We start from the raw sequence: 20930 nt of genomic DNA on the forward strand, positions 1-20930 counted from the left end.
ACAAAAGAGGTGTACTGAACAATGTCGGTGAGCTACAACATAACTTAGGTACTGACAAGTTAAGAGTAGAGATAATTCTGTATGCATCTAAGAAAGGATTTACAAGAATTTAGAGAAAATGTGTGTTTTTAGAAGCTTTCTAAAATGCATGTAAGAGGATGATGTTCTAACCATTTAATTCAATTCTGGATCTCTGGAAGCAGCTTGGTATGATGAGACTGTTAATGAACCTTTTTTGAATACAACCTTTGCAAGGGGAAGGTAAAGAAGGATTGATGCTGTGTGGAACAGGCCAGGCCCCGTGAAGATGAATTGAACTGTGAAGTAGTTGGGTAGTAGGCACTGTAGTGCTTTAAAGAACAGGCATCCAGACTTGAAGAGGATTCTTCCCTCAATTGATTGCCAGTGTAATTTTTGGTAGAACGGGGTTATGAGATTGAATAACTTCAGATTAAAGATTAGCCTCATTACTGTGTTTTGGATGATACTTAGTCTCTGGAAGTGTCAGCGTTGTCCTGCTAGGTATGCAATGTTGCAGTAGTCCAAAAGGCTAAGGACTAGTACCTGGAATAGTAGTTGGAATGGTGCCAGATTAAAGAATTTTATTATGGATCTTAGTTTCCAGAGAATGTTAAAGCCTTTGTGTACGATTTGGTCCACTTAGGTTTTCATAGATAGCTGTCTGTCAAGATGAACCTCCAAAATTCTAATTGAGGGGGTGTTAGGAAAGGTGGCTCCTCTCAGAGTTAGGGAACCCAAGGTGAAGTTGATGGCGGTGACTAGAAAGAATTTAGTTTTCTCAGTGTTTAGTTTTGACTTGGAATGTGACATCCATTCTTCTATGCTGGACAAAATTAAGTCTGTTCTTTGCATCTTGGCAGATGTTAGGCAGGTTAACAGGAAGGACAATAATAATGTCATCCACGTAGCTGTAGTGGGTAACATTCAGGTGGCTTAAAAGATCTCCTAGGAAGGCAAGGTAAATATTGAAAAGAAGTGGAATACCACTTTTGCTGCTCCATTTGTTAGATAATATTTCTCCTGACTTGAACTTGGTAGCTGTGAGATGATTTTAGGAAGCCTTGGAACCAACTAAGGACATTGCCCGTTAGTCCAAAAGAGTCTAAGCAGAGTAAAAGTAAGTCATGGTCTACTAGGTCAAAAGCACTGTTGAGATAAAGTTGTAGCACTAACGCGTTTAGCCCTTTACTCAATATGCCATACAAATCATTTAGGAGGGAGGCAATTACTGTTTCTGTGCTAAATGATGGTCTAAAGCCTGACTGGGAGTCATGGAGTAGTTGAAATTGTTCTAAATGGTTCATTAATTGATGCCTTACCCTCCCTCCAAAGTTGCACAAGTCCCCCACTGGCAGTATGTGATAATAAAATGATCAAAGTGAAACAACAAAAGCCCAAGGATCCCACAGGAGGAGTGCCAAAAACAAAACAAAGACTGCAGAATACAATGTTCTTGAGATGTTGTTTATTATAAAATTAAGTTCAAAATTCAAGGCAATTACATCCACTTTGAGAGCAATTTGACCCAATTGGTAGCAATGGACCTGACACGGCCCATGTTTTGGCTCAAAAGAACCTTCTTCAGGGGTCCTAGGGGTATAAAAATATATATGTGCAGGACACAGGGGCAGATTCTGTAAAGGATGTCTAACTTTAGGCATCCACAATATGGACATCCACAGACTTAGGCATCCAAATAAAGTGGATAAACCCAATTAACGACTTTAACAAGCAATAATTGAAAGTTAGACTTCTCCCCTTCCTCGATGGGTTGCTTGGGAGGCAGGTACCCTGGGATTATGGCTTGTTGCTTTTAGGGGATCAGAGGGAGCTACTTCAAGGGGAATTTGCTCTTCCACATCAAAGTTTTGTACACTGCACTCCTATTGGTGAAAAAGCTCTTGTTAAAGCACTGGGTGGAGCCGACCCCTGCTTCCTTTCCACAGTGGCTACAGAAGATAAAGGAGGTTGCTGCTTTTGAGATACAAACTAGTGCTGCCCGATTCGAATCGATTCACTGATTCACTTCAGGTGAATTGATTCGAATCGATTTGTTTTGGCAAAAAAAAAAAATCGAACTTACTGATTCGTCGGCCCCCGTTTGGGTTTTAACTACTGCCACCAGAGTTCTTCCATCTAATGAAACTTCCGGTTTTGCAAAACCAGATGTTACATCAGAAGCAAGGACTCTGGTGGCAGAGGGAAAGCCCGAACAGACCTCTGCTTGCAGATTGACAGCAGCAAAGCTCTCTCCTTCCTGGCTGGAAGTATTTCTCCTCTCCTCCCTGACCAGGCAAAAGTGGTGTTAGCAAATGCGATTCACAACTCTGCCGCTACTCTGGGCGTCTTCTCGCCATTCAGCCACCCAAAGCGGAAACAGAAAGTTTTCACTGAGGGTGGGCTACAGTGGAGAAAAGACGCAAAGAGTGGCAGCAGGAGTGGATCGCTAAATCACTACTGCCACCGGCAACATATTGTAATGTCAAAATAAAGGTAGATGGGGGAGATGGACTTGGGGGAGTTGGTGGACTAGAGAAGGAGCGATGGGGAGAAGATAGATGGGCAAGGAGGGGGGAGATGAACTTGGGGGAGATCATGGAGAAGGGAGATGGACTTGGAGAGAAGGGAGATGGACTTGGAGAGAGGGCGAGATGGACTTGGGAGAGAGGGAGAAATGGACTTGGGGGAGTTGGTGGACTGGAGAGGGAGAGATGGGGAGAAGATGGATGGGAGAGATGAACTTGGTGGAGAGGGGAAGATGGCTAGTGAAGGGGGAGATGGACTTGGGAGAGATCATGGAGAGGGGAGATGGGGAGGGATAGAATAAATAATGGATATAAAAATAGGAGAGGGAGATGGTGGAAAATGGGATTTAGAGAGGAAAAGAACAGAAAGGGATAGAAGTTGGGCATAAGGGATGATGTAGAGATGCTGGTTAGGAGGGTAGTTAGAAAGAGAAAGGGAGAGCTGGTGGGGAAGGAGGGAGAGATGCTGGATGAAAGGGTAGTTGAGAAAAGGAGAAATGGTGGATCTGGGGATGCTGGGGGTCCATCGCTGCAGCTACGGGAATAGAGACGAAAAAAAGGAAAGATGCCAGACCTCCAGGGGAAGGAAGGGGAGGCAGAGATGGAAGATGGATGGTTACCACGGAGAAAGAAGAAAACGACAAATGGGCAAGAGACCCTGGCAAGTGAGTTATCAGAAGACATTTGTCACAGAGCCTGGGACCAACATGATTTGAATAATGACCAGACACCAAAAGGTAGAAAAAATAATTTTATTTTCTTTTTTGTGATTACAATGTTTCAGATTTGAAATTTGTATCCTGCCAGAGCTGGTATTAGAATGCGAACATGAGCTATTTTGTTTATGCCACAGCGCCAGTGTGGGTAGGAGAGGGAAAAGGGGATCAAAAGGCTATAAAAGAAACCCACCAGGAGATTTGGGAAAAAACACCCTATTGGGCAGAAAAATCGATTCAATAAGCAGAATCGAATTGAAATATTTTTTCTTGAATCAGGCAGCACTAATACAAACCCATCATTCAGCATCCTCTAGTGATAAACGACTTTATGTTTCTTTGTGGTGGGCATTCAAACTAGTGGCTGAGGTGGCTGTCTCTGTTGCCCAGCTGCGATTCTGCTCTGTTGGATCTCAGGGGCTCGATACTGTTTGCTTACTCTCAAGCAGGTATGACTGGTGTGTGCCTGGGTCTGTCAGGGGCCTACATGGTGTGGATAGTGTGGATGTTTTGATGGATGTTGCCTGTTAGAATGGTTGTGGGTATGCGTGGGGAACGGGGTTCACCATTTCACAAAAGGTTATTGCAGCCCTGGCTAGTTTCTAGGAGGGTGACTCCTCAGTGCTCCAGCTCTAGCCCGTATCATTGGTGGTTATATTTTAAGTTAGTTAACAGATTGCTTTGGTACTCTTTTCTCTTGCGGGCCTTGCATTTGCTAGTATTTTATCACTGATCCTTTATTTTGTTGTTACCCTTCCTGGACTGTTCGCATTGTTGGAACTTCTTGTAACATGATTCATGTTTTCTTGTTTGGTATTGGCTTCTTTATCAATAAAAATTATTTTTTTTTTTTTAAAAAAGAAAGTTAGACTTCCAAAGGCTGAACGCGATTCACAAAATAGGCATCCACAATTTCATGGACGCCCATTGGAAAAAGCTGCGCCTAATGAGATAGGTGTGGGCGTGGCTTCGATATAGACATCCATTTACAGAATCACATGCCACTCAGTGTCCTAACGTGTTTACCTAATGCCTAAAATGTAGGCGTTGCAAAAGCAGGTCTACTTTTGAGCACAAGTTGGGCACTAGGTAGGTGCGAGATAGGTGGACATGACTTAGGCGTGTCGGAGGCATCTGCATATAGACGAATGGGGCTTCTATTTTTTGGGATATAGAGATCAAAAGATGTTTAATAATGCACTACTTAAGCAAAGCACATGAAATATATATATATACTGCATACTATTTTGGGGGGTAAAGAAGACTCACAACTCTTTGATAATAATAGAAAAATATGTTTAATAATGCATTACTCAAGCAAAGCACATGAAATATATATAGCATACTAAACCTCATTCCCAAAAGGCTAAGAAAATAAGAAGAGAATCCCTACTCACAACGGCTGTGGTTCAGAGCAAGTAAACATATCTGATGCACAATCTTGACAATGTGACATTATAACTTTGAATATATATTCAAAATCGTCAGCTGTATAATGGTGTCATCTTGGTGCACATTGGAAGCAGAAAACTGAGTCACCCTCTGCTGCTTCCCCCTCACAGTCTGTCTTTGAGAGTAGGATTGTTGATAATGACTTGTGGCATTGTCTTTCAGATTGCTATCTAGGTTTTGGCTGGTGTCATTGCAACTGACAATATGTTCTGCAGTATGTTTGATTACAGAAAAGTGTACCAATAATCCTTTTGATAATGTCTGGTATTCAATGCAGACCTTTTCTCCAAAATGATTGCTCTCTGTTTAAGTAGCATCTGCTAGATGTTTGTGGATGTCCTCTCTTAAATACTGATGCTTTAAGCTACACCATTCCGCTTTTGCTAATTACAAACTTGCAGTTTGAGATGTCTTGAACAAGTCAAAAAAACAGATCTTGTTTAGTGTTTTTCAGAGTCCTCCAAATCCTGTAGAGTAGAAGCAAGGTCTGTTTGTAGCTTATCTGGCAGTCTTAGCCTTTTCCAACATGTGGTCAAAGTAGTGCACCAGTTAAAACTGATGGACTGCTATGAGGGAATTAATATGGCTCCTTGTAAAACTTTTTTCCCCCCAAACAATTCAAGAATCTTTTGGCCTTTCTCAAGGTGTGCAGTAAGGTGTGAACAGGAACTTCTTGACCACTGCCAATTCATGCAGTATCTGGAACTTGATTTCTGGGCACTTTGTAGCCGGTGGGCTAGAAAAGGGGGGGTTTCTAAAATTTTGTTTGCAAATTCATTAAGACTTTATGGAGAAGGATGGGCACTAATTTTCAGGTGTTGGCAAAGTATTTTAGAATGCCAACAAAAAGAGATTAGGTTCTTACCTTGATAATATCTTTTCCACTAGATAGAAATGGTATGCTGAACCTTAGGGTATTCTGTTCATTCTCAAGAGTATACTGCAGAAATATATTAATCACAGTTTTTAAAACCTTCCACGAGTCTGCTGCTACTACCCTTCAGATCGTTCCAAAGTATGCAAGAGCTCTAGAGTAAAAGACAAGAGAAGGAGGGACACAGGGAACTCCCTGAAACCAAGGTTCTACTCTGCTCATAGAACTTTATAACAGTCAATAATGAAACTGTAATGTATAAACAAATGAACATTACCTTGGAACAGTAAAACACATCAAATAAAATCAACAGCTTAAACATTAGTAGAGCTCAATTATCTCTTTAGATTCTACTAACATGCTGATTCTGAACACAAAGTCTGACTGTCAAAGAAGTCTTAGCTATGGAGAAGACCATGAAGCAGAAACAGGCACATCAGGGGGGACAGCATACCATTCCTATTTACAGGAAAATATATTATCAAGGTAAGAACCTAATATCTTTTTCCAGTGCAATAGGAATGGTATGCTGAACCTTAAGGATGTACCTAAGCAGTCCCGGGTGGGAGAGATGAGCCTGCTTTCAGTACTGAGGATCCAAAAACAGAATTCTCTTGAACTGCCACATTTACCTATAGAATTTAGTGAAACTTTGTTGGGCTCCAGATTTTCCTTATTGCACCAGCACTGAAATGTATCCCAAGCTTGGCATATGGCAAAAGAGTGGATGATTTCTTGGCCTTCAGTAGGATAGTAATGACCACTTCTGAATATCCTAGCTAGCGCTGCACACTCAAGAGTCATGCCATAAGATCGAAGCAACAATCAACCCCTGTTTGAGCAAGTCTGGATACACCTGGAGCCAGAGACATTTATCCACTTGTAAGCTTACTAGATCCGCATTCCAAGGATGCTTGGGCCAATCTGGGACCATGAGGATCACCCTCCCAGGGAGAGGTGCTATGCGACAGACCACCAGGCCCCCAACATCCAACAATATCTTGGAACTCCCACAGTGCCAATGACCACTCTCCCAGGTCCAATGTCTTTCTGCTGAGGTAGTCCACTTGCACACTGTCCACTCCGGCTATGTGTGGCGCCATGATAGCTAACAGGTGCTTTTCTGCCCAAGCGATCAGTAGTTTCACCTCTAGTTGAAGCAATGTGCTTTTGGTGCCTCCCTGCCTATTGACATAGGCCACCAGTTATGGCATTGTCTGAGAATACTCTTACGGCTCTGCCTTCCAGCACTGATTGTAGGTGTCGCAGAACCAGGTGGACTGCTCTGCTTCTGCTGGGATGGTGCCCATTTCTCTTGCACTGGGCAACCACTTCAGTGCACCCCCCAGCTGAACAGGCTGGCATTCATTGTCAGTGTGACTCAAGAATCGACCTGAAGTAGAATCCCTCTTGCTGTGGGTGGAGCCACCAGCTTATGCTGTTGTGGGCTGCATCCATCCAGGGTAGAAAGGCCTGTAGGGAGTCTCTCTGGGAGACCAACAAGACAACATTGCATCCTGAAGTGGTTGCATATGCAATCCAAACATGTATTCGACAGAGCAGAGGCTGAGGATTTCATCCCTACCAATTTTGAACAAAATTGAGGAGTTTTGAGGCAGAATTTAAGCTCTGAAAAAAGACAGATAAAAATCTAAGATGGCCATCACAAGTAAATTTGCACCAAAAATGGCCAAAATAAGGAAATTTCAAACTCAATAAATAGCAATTTGGGGTCTGGGTAGGTGGGAGACCTGAACCTATACCCTCAGAAACCACCCCTGATTCTCCCAAAGGAAATAATGGAGGTATACTCACAGTCACAGAAGTGCTTTGCCTGACAACTCTTTTTCACTGCAGCAGAATGGAGGAAAAGGATTTTCTACCTCAGAAAAGCTCCAAAAAGACCAAACTTCCAACTAAGACCTCCACCCTTCGGAACCTCTCCACAGGACCAGGGGTGGGAAAATGCAGCCTGCATCCTGATACCAAAGGGCTGTTACTCAGGATGCACCCAGCCTGTGTTTAAACTTCTGACACGATCAGAAGGTAAGCTAGCTCTCAGGGGGACAGACACACAGCAAGCCAGCTCCACAGGACTCCAAAGGTTCTCTGTGAAGCAACAGTCCAGCTCCATGGAATTGCTACCTTTCCTATCTCAAAAGACCACCGCAAGAGGTCACTTGGCACCAAAGCCACAGAAGATGAACTTGAAATCACAAATAAATAAGAAAAAAATGCAGAGCAGAGCAGAAAGACTTCAGCACGGATCAATTGCAAAAATTGAAACTGTAGGTGGTTCTGTCTCTCTCTCTCTCTCAGTAGTAGGAGCACATGGTAGAAAAAGTGTTGGATTTCTGCAAGTACTGAATTGTGGTTATGGATTGGACACCTTGTGTACTGAATCCGGAAGGAATGTACCAGAAAGAATCTTAACACATCTGGGTGAGAAGTCAGAGACGTTCTTTCTCCCCGAGCTCGGAGCTGTTATCTGCACTTTCAATGATCTGACCAACAGGCCCTTCTCAAGTTCTTCTTGCAAAAATTCAAGAACTACTGAGATTGGGGCTTGTAAAAGTTTCCAAGTTTAATAAAAATTTACTACCCCATACCTAGGGAAAAACCTTCAGGGTAGCTTACAATCTAAGTACATTAAAAGTTTATACTAAAACAATAAAATTAAGTTAAAGTTAAAACAAAACACACAACATAAAAGTCAGGGGGAGGAACTGCATAATATAATAGAAAAGCAAGGGGGAAAAACACATTAAGGGATTTTCCATTTTACATGATGCCAACAGCGCTGTATATTAAAGAAGAAATTAATATGCATCCATAAAAAGAAATGTTTTCAGATCTGCCTTAAACTTATCAATGGAGGTTAGTGATCAAAGTGATAGAAGTAATAAATTTCACAACTTTGGACCATTAATTGAGAAGAATGTGTCTCTAACATGCTCATAAACTATCTCCCTACAGGATGGAATGTTAAAAAGTTGTTTATTAGCTGATCTTAAATTTCTTACAGATGTATATGGAGTCAACTGGCATGTGAGATAAAGTGGTTCTTCTGTAGTTAACACCTTAAAGGTTACTAAAAGTAATTTGTAGGTAATGCAATATTTGGCTGGAAGTCAATGGGCTTCTTTCAGAAATGGAGTGATATGATCAAATTTACGGATATTATGAATCAGTCTAATGGCAGTGTTCTGTATGATCTGAAGTCTATATAAATTCTTCTGGTGTAAGCCAGCAAATAGAGAATAACTAATAAATTTGTTGAATCACTAATGAATGTACAAGGATATTCAGTGCTTCTGGGAACAGTAAAGAACATATAAATCTAATCAAACACAATTTATAGAATGAATTTCTAACTACCCTTAAGATTTGTGAATGGTGTTAGAGGAAAAGCTAGAGGAAGAAATGACCCCGAGTGTTCTCTTGCCTTCGGAAGTCGACTCTGGAGGGGGGTCAGTGAAGCCTTTGAGATCTCAGCACTCGGAGAGTGAGAAGCAGCATATACCTGTAACCTCCTGCTGAGGTTACAGGTACTTTGATTCAACCAGTGGGTCTTGGAATAGATTTTACACCCATGCAAAGACCCAGGGTCTTCAATACGGAAACTTTGTGGCAAGCAATATCTAATTTATAACTCTCCCTGGGGACTCAAATGCAGAATCTTACAGCACGTTACACGACAACTGTCACAGAAAATTTGGACTTAAAAAATAGAGTATCAAGCTTGGAAAATAAGATGGGACGGACATGAGACCAGATTAAAAGTTGTTGAATCTCAGGCATTAACTTGGGTTAAGGTCAATGGGAATCTTCATTTCCAAGTAGAAATGCTGGAGAATGTGTAAAGGAGATGTAATCTTCATATTATAAATTTTCCAAAGTTACCATTTGTCACCGCATGATACGTTTAAAAAATACTTAACTGAAAGTACTTGAATCTTCCTATCCGCCTCTCTCAAAAATTTATTATTTACCCAATAGAGACAAGGCTCAAAATCCAAACCAGCAGAATTTATCTGCTGATAATTTGGATTTAATGAATTTCCTGGAGAGATCTGATAGTGAGATACTGGTTACGGCTACTGCTACACTGCTTGTACAATTGTACAATTTGCCATTGATTGAGACAAGGAATGGATGCTTAAGCCCTTTTTTTCAAATATAAAGATGTTTCATTTATGTCAAAAGTAGTGAGAATGTATCCAGATGTGTCATGTTCAACTCAGAGGAGAAGAAAACAGTTTCTTATTTTGAGGTCCCAGGTTATGCAGTTAGAGGCAACGTTTGTTTTGAGATACCCCTGCAAATGTGTTATGCGCTATCAAGGGAGTATATACATATTTTTTTAACCTCAGCAGTTGTCAAAATTTATTTCTGCCAAAGGGCAAATTGTAGATATTACGTGAGATATGCTACTTGTATATTAGCTCAATGAAGTTAAGTTCAGGGCCCACCTAGTCATATCTTTATTTTCTTTTGAATAATTATCAAGAAATATTTCAGTTAAATTTGCAGTTCTAGCCTCCCATATTGTGGACTAACTATACAAGCCGCTGGCACTGTTGTTATTTCTTGGAAAATTGTGATTTGCTTTTTGAGAATCTTAAACCGGCATTGCATTATTTCTTTCCTTTTGATTATGTGTTTGTCAAAAAGTTAAAAAGCATAATAAATAAAGAATTTAAATTAAAAAAAAAAAAAGATTTGCAAATTGTACGTTAATTTAGGATCTAGAATCACACCCAAAATTTTAGTGTTTGTTACAAGCAAGATTGGTGAATTTCCCAGTTTTATCTGCGATGATAGAACTATTGGGTCACGTGAAGAAAAAATCATTGATGCTGATTTACCTGAATTTTAATCTTTGAGTATGTAACCAGTTTATAATACGACTTAAATTATCGTTCAGAGTGGTAATTTCATGTGTCGAATCTGATTCAAAGTTGTATAGAATCTGAATATCATCGAAATATATGAACATAGTGAGAAATAGCAGCTGTGCCAATGTCAATAGCAGTGCTAAACAGAAGTGGCGATAGAATTGACTCTTGCAAAAGGCCTATGCCCATTCCAAAAGATTTTGATTCTGCATCCCCCATTCTCACTATGTTACTCCTATTTTGAAAATATGAGGTAAACCATTCCAAGGCTCCTTCGGTAATTCCTAATTTCTGTAGGTGAAAAAGCAGAAGCAAGTGATCAACAGTGTCAAACACTGAAGATAGATCTAATGAGATCATCAATACATCCTTAAAACAATCCATTGCTTTATGAATACAAGTTGTTATATAGAGCAGTGCGGTATTTATGCTATGATGGTTAAAGAAAGCACTTTGGTTTTGTTTATGAAATCTTGTAGTTGCTGGTGTACTGTTGCTTCTACAATTTTGGCCATAAATGGGATATTAGCAATTGGTTGACAATTGTTTGGATTGGTAGTTTCCAGTGATCTCTATTTTAGTTTAGGTCTTAAATATGTAAGTTTCCATTGCTCTGCAAAGTAGCCTATCTCGAGGCTTTATTTCATCACTGAATGTAGAAAAGGTAGTAAGGATGGAAGAGATTTTTTTAGGATGGCCAATAGAATAGAATCTGCTGGAGAAGTAGTTACACAAAGTTTAGAGATTATTTTGGAAAGATGTTGCTTAGTAAGCATATTAAACATTTTCATGATACTACACGTTACATAAGGATTAGGATTATCCTTTACTGTATAATTTGACAACTTTCAGAAGAGAATACTTTCATTATATTTAAGTATTTTAGGCTGATAGAAATCAGATAAATCTTGAGCAGTTGGCGATGATGTATCTGAATGATTACCTGTATGAAAAGTAGTCAACAATTTAAAAGTTTTATAAAGAATTGAAGTGTTTGGTGCATTTTAAATTTTAGTCAAATAATATGTCTTCTTGGCCAAGGTAATGGCTTTCTTATAGCTCCACATCAATCTTAGCACACCACTGTAAGAAAGTAGTCTTCCAGGCCTTGGTATAGGCTGCAACAGTAGAGAATGACACGGTGGCGGATTACCCGCGGCTAGCCGCATTTAGCCGCGGGTAACCCGCCAAAATGGGGAAGAAAAAATAGTGGCCTCTGCGGGACGGGGACAAGGCCATTCACCGCCCCGTGGAGCGGTGAATGGACTTGTCCCCGCAGTGAGGCAATCAAGGATCGTGCGGTCCCCGCCATCTCCCTCCCTCCCTCCTTACTGCCGGTTGAATTTCTGCCGGTCCGCACAAAAAAAAAAAAAGCCTCCTTCCTTTTCCCCTGCTCTTACTGCCATGCTCATGCTGCAGCTACTAAAGCCGACAGGAAGTCTTTCCGACGTCAATTCTGACGTCAGAAAGGAAGTTCTGGGCCAGCCAATCGCTGCCTGGGGAAGACAGGGGAAAGCCGACAGTCGACCACCAGTCGATGGCCCGGGCGACAGGATGCCCTGAAGAAGGAACTAGGGAAAACTACTCAGACACAGGAGCGGACGACCATACAGCAAATAAGGGAGACAACGCAGGAGAAGAAAAGGATACCGCGAAAGAAACAGTAGAGCCATCTAAGCTTAGAAAGTCCAAGAAGGTATCACAAAGGGAACTCAAATGTATGTATACGAATGCTGAGAAACAAAATGGGAGAATTAGAGACAATAGCAAGACACGATGAACTGGAAATCATTGGCATAACAAAAACATGGTGGAATGATGAAAACAAATGGGACACAGTACTACAGGGAAACAAACTATACAGAAGAGATAAGAGTAGGGCAGAAAGGTGGAGCTATTACCCTATATGTTCAGGAAGGAGTAGAATCTGTTGGAGAGGCTACGGCGGAAAGGAAGAAGCTGGAGTCCTTCTGGATCAAGATTCCTAGACACAATGGTGCAGACACAAAAATTGGTCTTTACTATCGACTCCCAGGATAGACGGAGGAGACAGACTCAGAAATGATACAGGAAATTAAACAAAAATGTAAGACAGGTAATGTAATAATCATGGGAGATTTCAATTTCCCGGGGATAGACTGGAACCTAAAACTGCGGCAAGGAGGCCAAGTTCCTGGAACGCTAGGTGATTGCTTCCTAGAACAAATGGTGAGAGAGCCAACGAGAGGAAACACCACCTTGGACTTGGTCCTAAATGGCATTACAGGACCGACAAAAGAAGTAGAAGTCACGGTCCCGCTGGGGACGAGCGATCACAACATGATCAACTTTAAACTTGACATCTGGAAAGGGAAACGTACCAAAACCTTAACCACAACCTTAAACTTTAAAAAGGGAAGATACGATAGCATGAGAGCCATGGTGAAACAACGGCTCAAAAATAAGATGTACAAATTTAAAACGGTAGATCAGGCATGGTCCCTACTGAAAAATACAATCACGGAAGCACAAAATCTCTACATTCCGCAGATTTCCAAAGAAAGGAAAACTAAAGGCAAAGGAGAACCGGCATGACTTACTAGAGAAGTGAAGGAAGCCATAAAAGAAAAGAAGGATTCTTTTAAAACAATGGAAACACACGAAAACAACTGAAGCTTGGAACAAACATAAAGATGATCAGAAGAAATGTCACAAGGCGGTGAGGGATGCCAAAAAGGACTATGAAGAGAAAATAGCGCAAGAGGCCAAAAATTTCAAGCCCTTCTTTAGATATGTAAAAGGAAAAAAACCCGCAAAAGAGGCAGTGGGACCGCTGGATGACCTGGGAAGAAAAGGGCACATCAAGGAAGACAAACAAATTGCAGACAGACTAAATTCCTTCTTTGCGTCTGTCTTTACGAAGGAGGACACCGCAACAATACCAGATGCAGTGAAAGTGTTCAAAGGAGTTAATAGAGGACAGCCTCACCACAGTACAAGTGGACTTGGACCAGATATACTACCAGATCGATAAACTTAAAAGAGACAAATCCCCTGGACCGGATGGAATTCACCCGAGAGTCTTAAAAGAACTGAAGGTTGAAATCTGAGAACTATTGCAAAAACTTGCCAATCTGACAATTAGAACTGGACAGATACCGGACGATTGGAAGATAGTGAACGTCACGCCAATTTTCAAAAAAGGATCAAGAGGAGAACCGGGCAACTACAGACCTGAGTCTTACATCTGTCCCTGGCAAGATGGTTGAAGCACTGATTAAAGATAGCATAGTCCGACACTTGGATACACATGACCTGATGAGAGCCAGTCATCATGGCTTCAGGAAAGGGAAATCATGTTTGACGAATCTACTTCAATTTTTTTAGACCGTGAACAAACAAATTGATAGTGGAGAACCGGTGGACATAATATACTTGGACTTCCAAAAAGCGTTCAACAAGGTTCCACATGAAAGACTTCTCAGGAAACTACAAAGCCATGGAATAGAGGGGGATATACAAAGATGGATAGGCAAATGGCTGGAGAACAGAAAGCAGAGAGTGGGCATAAATGGGAAGTTCTCAGACTGGGAGAAAGTGACTAGCGGTGTGCCCCAGGGTTCGGTACTTGGGCCCATCTTATTTAATATTTTCATCAATGACCTAGAAGAAGGAACATCCAGTGAGATCATCAAGTTTGCAGATGACACAAAGCTATGCCGGGCAATCAGATCGCAGAAGGATAGCGAAGAACTCCAGAGTGACTTGTGTCAGTTAGAGAAATGGGTGGAGAAATGGCAGATGAAGTTTAATGTGGAAAAGTGCAAAGTAATGCATTTAGGCAGAAAGAACAAGGAACACGAGTATAGAATGTCAGGTGCAATTCTGGGAAAGAGCGAACAAGAAAAGGACCTGGGTGTTCTGATAGATAGGACCCTGAAACCATCAGCACAATGCACAGTAGCGGCAAAGAAAGCAAATAGAATGTTAGTCATGATAAAAAATGGAATCACGAGTAGATCGGAGGAAGTTATAATGCCGATGGTCAGACCACACTTGGAATACTGTGTCCAACATTGGTCTCCCAACCTTAAGAAGGATATAAAACTGCTGGAGAGGGTGCAGAGACAAGCAACGAAGCTAGTAAAAGGTATGGAGAAACTGGAATACGAGGAACAACTTAAGAGACTGGGATTGTTCTCCCTTGAGAAAAGGAGACTGCGAGGGGATATGATCGAGACCTTCAAAATACTGAAAGGAATCGACAAAATAGAGCAGGAAGAAAAATTATTTACAATATCCAATGTAACACGGACAAGAGTACACGGACTGAAGCTGAGGGGGGACAAGTCCAGGACAAATATCAGGAAGTTCTGCTTCACACAACGAGTGGTGGACACCTGGAATGCTCTCCCAGAGGAGATTATTGCAGAATCGACTGCTCTAGGATTTAAAAGCAAACTAGATGCACATCTCCTTACGAGAGGCATAGAGGGATATGGGTGACTAAAATTACGCCAGGTGTACACCTGGCTGGGCCTCTGCGTGTGCAGATTGCCGGACTTGATGGACCGAAGGTCTGATCTGGAGATGGCAGTTCTTATGAAATAGGACCTAAAAGAGAGAAGAAAAGTCTTTATTTTACCACAGAGCCGTCGTGGGGTTGGAGAATTTGTATCCCTACACTTCTACTAAGACTAAGTATTTTAATAAAAAGTTTGGTCTGCAACTTAGCCTTTTATGTGATTTGAGTTTGACACCCCTGCTCTAGAAGCAATGGTGCACTCATGGTGCCTCTTTGTCAGCTGACATAGGTCACCACTGTCATATTTTCTGAGAATACCCTGAATGCTTTGCCTTCCAGGGACTTCTCTAGGGTCTGCAACACTGGCAAATGACTCTGAGTTCCAGGCGATTTATGGAGATTTATGGACCACTTTTGCTGTATTGGGGACCAATATTCCTGAACTGGGTGTCCATTGAAATAACCACCCCCAACCATAAAGGCTAGGATTGGTCATCAATATCTCCCAGGAGAGTATACAGAATGGCATGTCCTTTGAGAGGGAAGCTGTTTGCAGCCACCACCGCAAGCTGTTCCTTGCATCTGGTGTCCACAGAAGCAAGTTTGTCTGAGGAGACCAGCAGGATAGGAGAGAGTTTTGAAAAGGTCTCATATGTGCCCTAGCCCAAGGGATCATCTCTATGGCTACCACCATCAATCCCAGGACCTGCAGATAATGAATGCCACTCCATCAGAGCTGGACTCAGTAGCAGGTCTGATATCTGCTTTTGGAGTTTGTATGCGTGGCTCTGGAAGAAAAACCTTGCTTACAGTCATGTCAAACAGAACTTCCAGGTGCTTCAAATGCTGGGATGGCTCTAAGTGACTTTTCTTAAAGTTGACTATTCATCCCAAGTCCTGCAGAAGTTGGGACTATTCTCGAGATTGCTAATTCGCCCTGTTCCTTGGACGGGGCCCTGATCAGCCATTCATCTAAATATGAGTGTACCTGGATCCCTGCCTTGTATAGGTGTGCTGCTACCACCACCATCACATCGGTTCATCCAAATATGGGTGTACTTGGATCCCTGCCTTGTTTAGGTGTGTTGCTACCACCATCAACACATTGGTAAACGTGTAAAGACCAACGAGGATAGTGGAGAATTGGAAATGCTGCTTCAGTACATGGAACCGCAAGTACCTCCTGTGAGACAGAAAAATGTGAATGTAGAAATAGGCCTCTTTCAAATCAAGGGAGGCAAGAAATTCCCCAGGTGTCACCATCGCAATGACAAAATGGTCTTCCATGCAGAAGTGTGGTACTTTCAGCACAGAATTGACCTAGTTGAGGTCCAGAATTGGCCTCCAGTCATTCCAGCCTCTCTTTGGCACTATGACGTATCTGACTTAGCCTGAGTCTTCGTCCGAAACTGGTTCTAAGACACTGAGATTCAGGAGCCTTTGCACCATTGCCTGGACTCTGAGGGCTCTCTACAACCAGCCAGCCAGGCAATCTACAAAGACATCCAGAAGGGGGGCACTGAACTCGATCTTTAAGCTTCCTGAACAAACTCCAGGACCTAATGATCTGTGCCTATCTGTGCTCACACTATCCAGTAAGCAGGCAGCCTGCCCCTTATCGGGCGGTGGGTGAGAGAAGCAGCCACTGGACTGGCATCATATCACTTTCTTGGAGACTGGAGAGGGGTGAAAGCCAGAGATGTGCTGCCACTGAATCCCTGCCGTGACCCCTGAAAGAACTTCTGTGTCACTTGGCCTCCCGCATAAGAACAGAATCTTCGAGAACATCTAAAATTCTCACACCTTGATATCCAAGCAGCCCAGGGTCTGCTGTCTAGCAAGGCCTTAAGGCAATGGCCATAACACTGGTCATCAAGTCATCCAGATCCTTTTCAAATAGCATCTGCCCCTTGAAGGGAAGCCTGCTGAGGGTGGCCTTAGAAGCCGAGTTTCTTACCCATTGTCTGATCCAAAGCATCCGTCAGGCAGACAGAATAGGCTGACACCTTGCTCATGACTCTTAAGATATACATAATTCACTTCAGAAAGGATCATCTGAGGGTCCTTATCTGTCTCTGAGGCCATGACCTAAGTTAGTCGCATGTGGCAAGCATGTATCACAAAGGAAGCCACGACTGCCACTTTAATTCCTATGGCTAAAGCTTTAAATTGCCTCTTGAGAACCACATCTACCTTGTAGTCTTGAGTATCCTTCATCATCACACCTCCTTCACTGGGGAGGGAACTCCACTTGGTGACCTGTGCTACCAGCGAACCCATCTTCAGTGAACATTTAAATAGCTGTTGAAAATCCGGAGCCATGGGATAAAGCATGGCCATCTTGGTCACTCGCAGTGATCCCTATGGAGACTCCCAGTGGTAGTGACTAGCTTCATCATGTCAGGTACAGAAAGAAAGAACGTGGTCGGAATCACTGAGACACTCATAATTGGGCACTGTAATGTATAGGCTGGCAAAAATTCCAGCTTCAATTCACACAGCAAATTAGCTATTAAGCCATGGAGCTCTGATGCCTTGAATAGTGAGGTCTTCCCCCTGGGTCTAAGGCCACCACCAATTCTTGCCCACTGCTTTCATGCAGAGAACCAGACTCTTCCAGAGAAACTGCATCCTGGAGCAACAAGGGCATGAATTGAACCTTCCATCCTCCCAGTTGATGTCAGACTAGACACCCTAGTCCAGCTCTGGGTCTTCATCTGCACCTGGCGTGGACTGAGAACTAATCCCCGGTGCTGCCCCCAGTGTCAAGCCTTCAGTCTTAAGCATTCCAAATCTAGGGTGAAGCCTTACACAGGAGATCTCGATGACCCTGGCAGGGACTCCCTGAAGGTCCTCCTGGGCTCCATGGCATTCACACATACCTGTGCTTAATCAAATCTCCTTCAAAAGTCTCTGGAAAGGTCCTCTTCCCCTAGGATCGAGCCTCCTGCAGATCCCAGACCTGGAGGACTCAGAGGAGGCTGAACCCATTGCACACGGACACTCCTCGGCTGACCATCCAGCACAAACCTAGCATGATACAGGAGTAGAAAGGCCAGAGCGATCCATCTCTAATTATTTTAAACAAAATTTTGAGTGTTTGAGGCAGATGAAGGCTTTAGAAAAAACACTGTTTAAAATCCAAGATGGCCACCGCCAGTGAATTCACACAAAAAGCTTTGGGGGGAGGGGCTCCCCTGAAGTTAAAAAGGTACAAGGAAATGGATTTTGGAGGAGAGAAACCCTAGCTCTGGCCCCTGAAACCTTCAATTTTCACTTTTCCTGATCCCATATAGGCTGCAATAGCCTTACTCACTGTGGCATGTAGTCCCTGCCTGCCTCAGCTCAGAAGTGCAGCTGGAACAAATCGAGAAGAACTCTGCCTCACAAGCTCACACTACAAACTTGGTCTTTAGGCTGCCAGTTGGGCCGATGTCGGACTGAGCCCCAAACCCCTCTCACCATTAAGGGGGTGAGGACCACATAGCCAGCCCATTAATAATCCTGGCCAAGCCAGAAAGGAGACAACCTTCATTCAAGCTCCTGATAAATCAGGGATGTAAGCAGCTACTCAGGAGATGGCCCCCAAGTTCCAAAAATATCTGCTTCAGGCTGGCTTGACAGGTGTCCCCAATGGCTGATCCTTCTAGCAGCAGACTTCCAACACGCGAGTCTGCGTCTTCTCCCAGGCAGAGGTCCTAACAAGAGGAAACCTCTTTGAGCTTCCAACTTAAAACAATAGGAAAAAAACTTGAAAATAATAAAACCACAGAGCAGAGCAGAAGGAAAAATTATGTTCTTACCTGTTAATTTTCTTTCCTTTAGACGCAGCAGATGAATCCAGAGACCAATGGGATAGCACACATCTACCAGCAGGCGGAGATAGAGAAACTGATTAACAGGTGGTCCTATTGGCTGGCACTCCTCCTATATCTCCAGTATAGCTCCTTGCCCAAGCATCCATAACCATCAATAGGCATAGAATGTAAAAAAACTTCTTTCCCAAAACAAATCTCAAAAGGCAATAATACAGAATACAACCATCAAAAATAACAAACTTTGAAAGTTGGAAAAGAAAAAACCAACAGACAATATCCAGAAAGGGTGGGGCTCTGGATTCATCTGCTGTGTCTAAAGGAAAGAAAATTAACAGGTAAGAATATAATTTTTCCTTCCTTAGCAACAGCAGCAGATGAATCCAGAGACCAGGTAAAAAACCTCTGGACCGAGTCCAAGAAGTAGCCATCGCTCTGGCGGAATGGTCATGAAGTTCTTTTGCCAAGCGTAAAGAATGTCCTCCTGGACCCATCGAGCGATGGAGGCTTTGGACGCCACCATACGTTTGAGGCGTCCCTTGAAGAATACAAAAAGGTGATCTAAACATACTAAAAGTCATTAGAAACCTAGCTTGCGGAGAACGCTACGCACTTTCAAAAAAATGCAGTGAATAAAAGCACGTCTCCCCATTTCTCCTCCCAGGAAAAAGAGAGGAAAAGTGAGAGTGTCATAAAAGAAAGGATGACACCTCCTTAGAAAGAAATTGTGGTACCGTCCGAACTGACACCCCAGATTTTGTAAATCAGAAATAGGAATCCCCGCTAAACAAGGCCTGCAACTCAGAAAACCGCCGAGCTGAAGCCATGGCCAAAAGAAACCCCTGTTCAACGGCACAGCCCTTTAGAGTCTCAAAAGACAAGGATGAAATGAAGCCTTCGGTAAACTGCGAAGAAGTACCTTAAGACTGTACTCCGGACTAGTGCTGCCCGATTCAGGAAAAAAAATTGATTCGATTCAGCCTATTGAATCGATTTTTCGATTCGATTTTCCTGCCCAATTGGGTGTTTTTAAAAAAAACATCCTGGTTAGTTTATTTTATAACTTCTTCACCCTTTTATAGTCTCTTCACACCCTTTGCCTTCTCCTAACCTCACTGGCGCTGTGGTGTAAACAAACAAAAAAGACTTTTCCTCTCTCTGTTAAATCCTAGCACACGTTTGCAGTCTAACACCAGCTCTGGCAGGATACATGTTTCAAATTTGGCATATTGTAATCACAAAACAAAAAATAAAATGATTTTTTCTACCTTTTGTTGTCTGGTCATTATTCAAATCTTGTTGGTCCCAGGCTCTGGTTGTCTTCTGATAACTTGCTTGCCAGGGTCTCCTTCTTTCTTCTTTCTCCGTGCTAATCATCCATCTGCCAACTCTGTCCTCCCCTTCCGTTTCCCTTCCCTAGAGGTCTGGCATCTTTCCTTTTTTTTCGTCTCCATCCACAGATCCACCTTTTCTCAACTACCCTTTCATCCAGCATCTCTCCCTCCTTCCCAACTACCCTCCTATCCAGTATCCCTATCCCCCCCCAACACACCATCTCTCCCTTTCTGTTCCTTCCCTCCCTAAATCCCATTGCTCATCATCTCTCTCCCTCTCCTCTATTTTTAGACCCATTATTTCTTCCCCCCAAAGTATGGACTATGCTCAACTCTTTGAACCCTCTTCCCTCCCTCCCTCCGTGTACTTTTATACCAGAGCCCATTCCCCTGAAGGTTTGTCCCCCCTTGAAGGCCTACATCCCACCCCTGAAGGCCTGCACCCAAGGCCTGCCTGTCCCTCCTAAAGACCTGCACCCAAGGCCTGCCTGTCCTCCCTCAAGGCCTGCCTGTCCTCCCTAAAGGCCTGCCTGTCACCCCTGAAGGCCTGCACCCAAGGCCTGCCTGTCCCCCCTGAAGGCTTGTACAAACCCCCCCATGAAGGACTGCACCCCTCCCCCCCGGAAGACCTGTACAACCCGCCCACGAAGGACTGCACCCTCCCGGAAGGCCTGTATAACCCCCCCCACACACACAAAGGACTACACCCCTCCCTGAAGGCCTGCCTGTACCCCCCTAAAGGCCTCCTGTCCCCCGCTGAAGGCCTGTACAACCCCCTAAAGGCCTCCTGT

At 43.1% G+C, this 20930-nt stretch overlaps 1 protein-coding gene across 5 annotated transcripts in view; it reads right to left on the reverse strand.

Annotated features, from left to right (window-relative positions):
* Window positions 1-20930, reverse strand: part of GRAMD1C (GRAM domain containing 1C) — a 304544-nt gene that overhangs the window by 198863 nt on the left and 84751 nt on the right. The gene's annotated exons all lie outside the window — the stretch shown is intronic.

Source organism: Geotrypetes seraphini, chromosome 4 (genome assembly GCF_902459505.1).
Source record: "Geotrypetes seraphini chromosome 4, aGeoSer1.1, whole genome shotgun sequence".
NCBI lineage: Eukaryota > Metazoa > Chordata > Amphibia > Gymnophiona > Dermophiidae > Geotrypetes > Geotrypetes seraphini.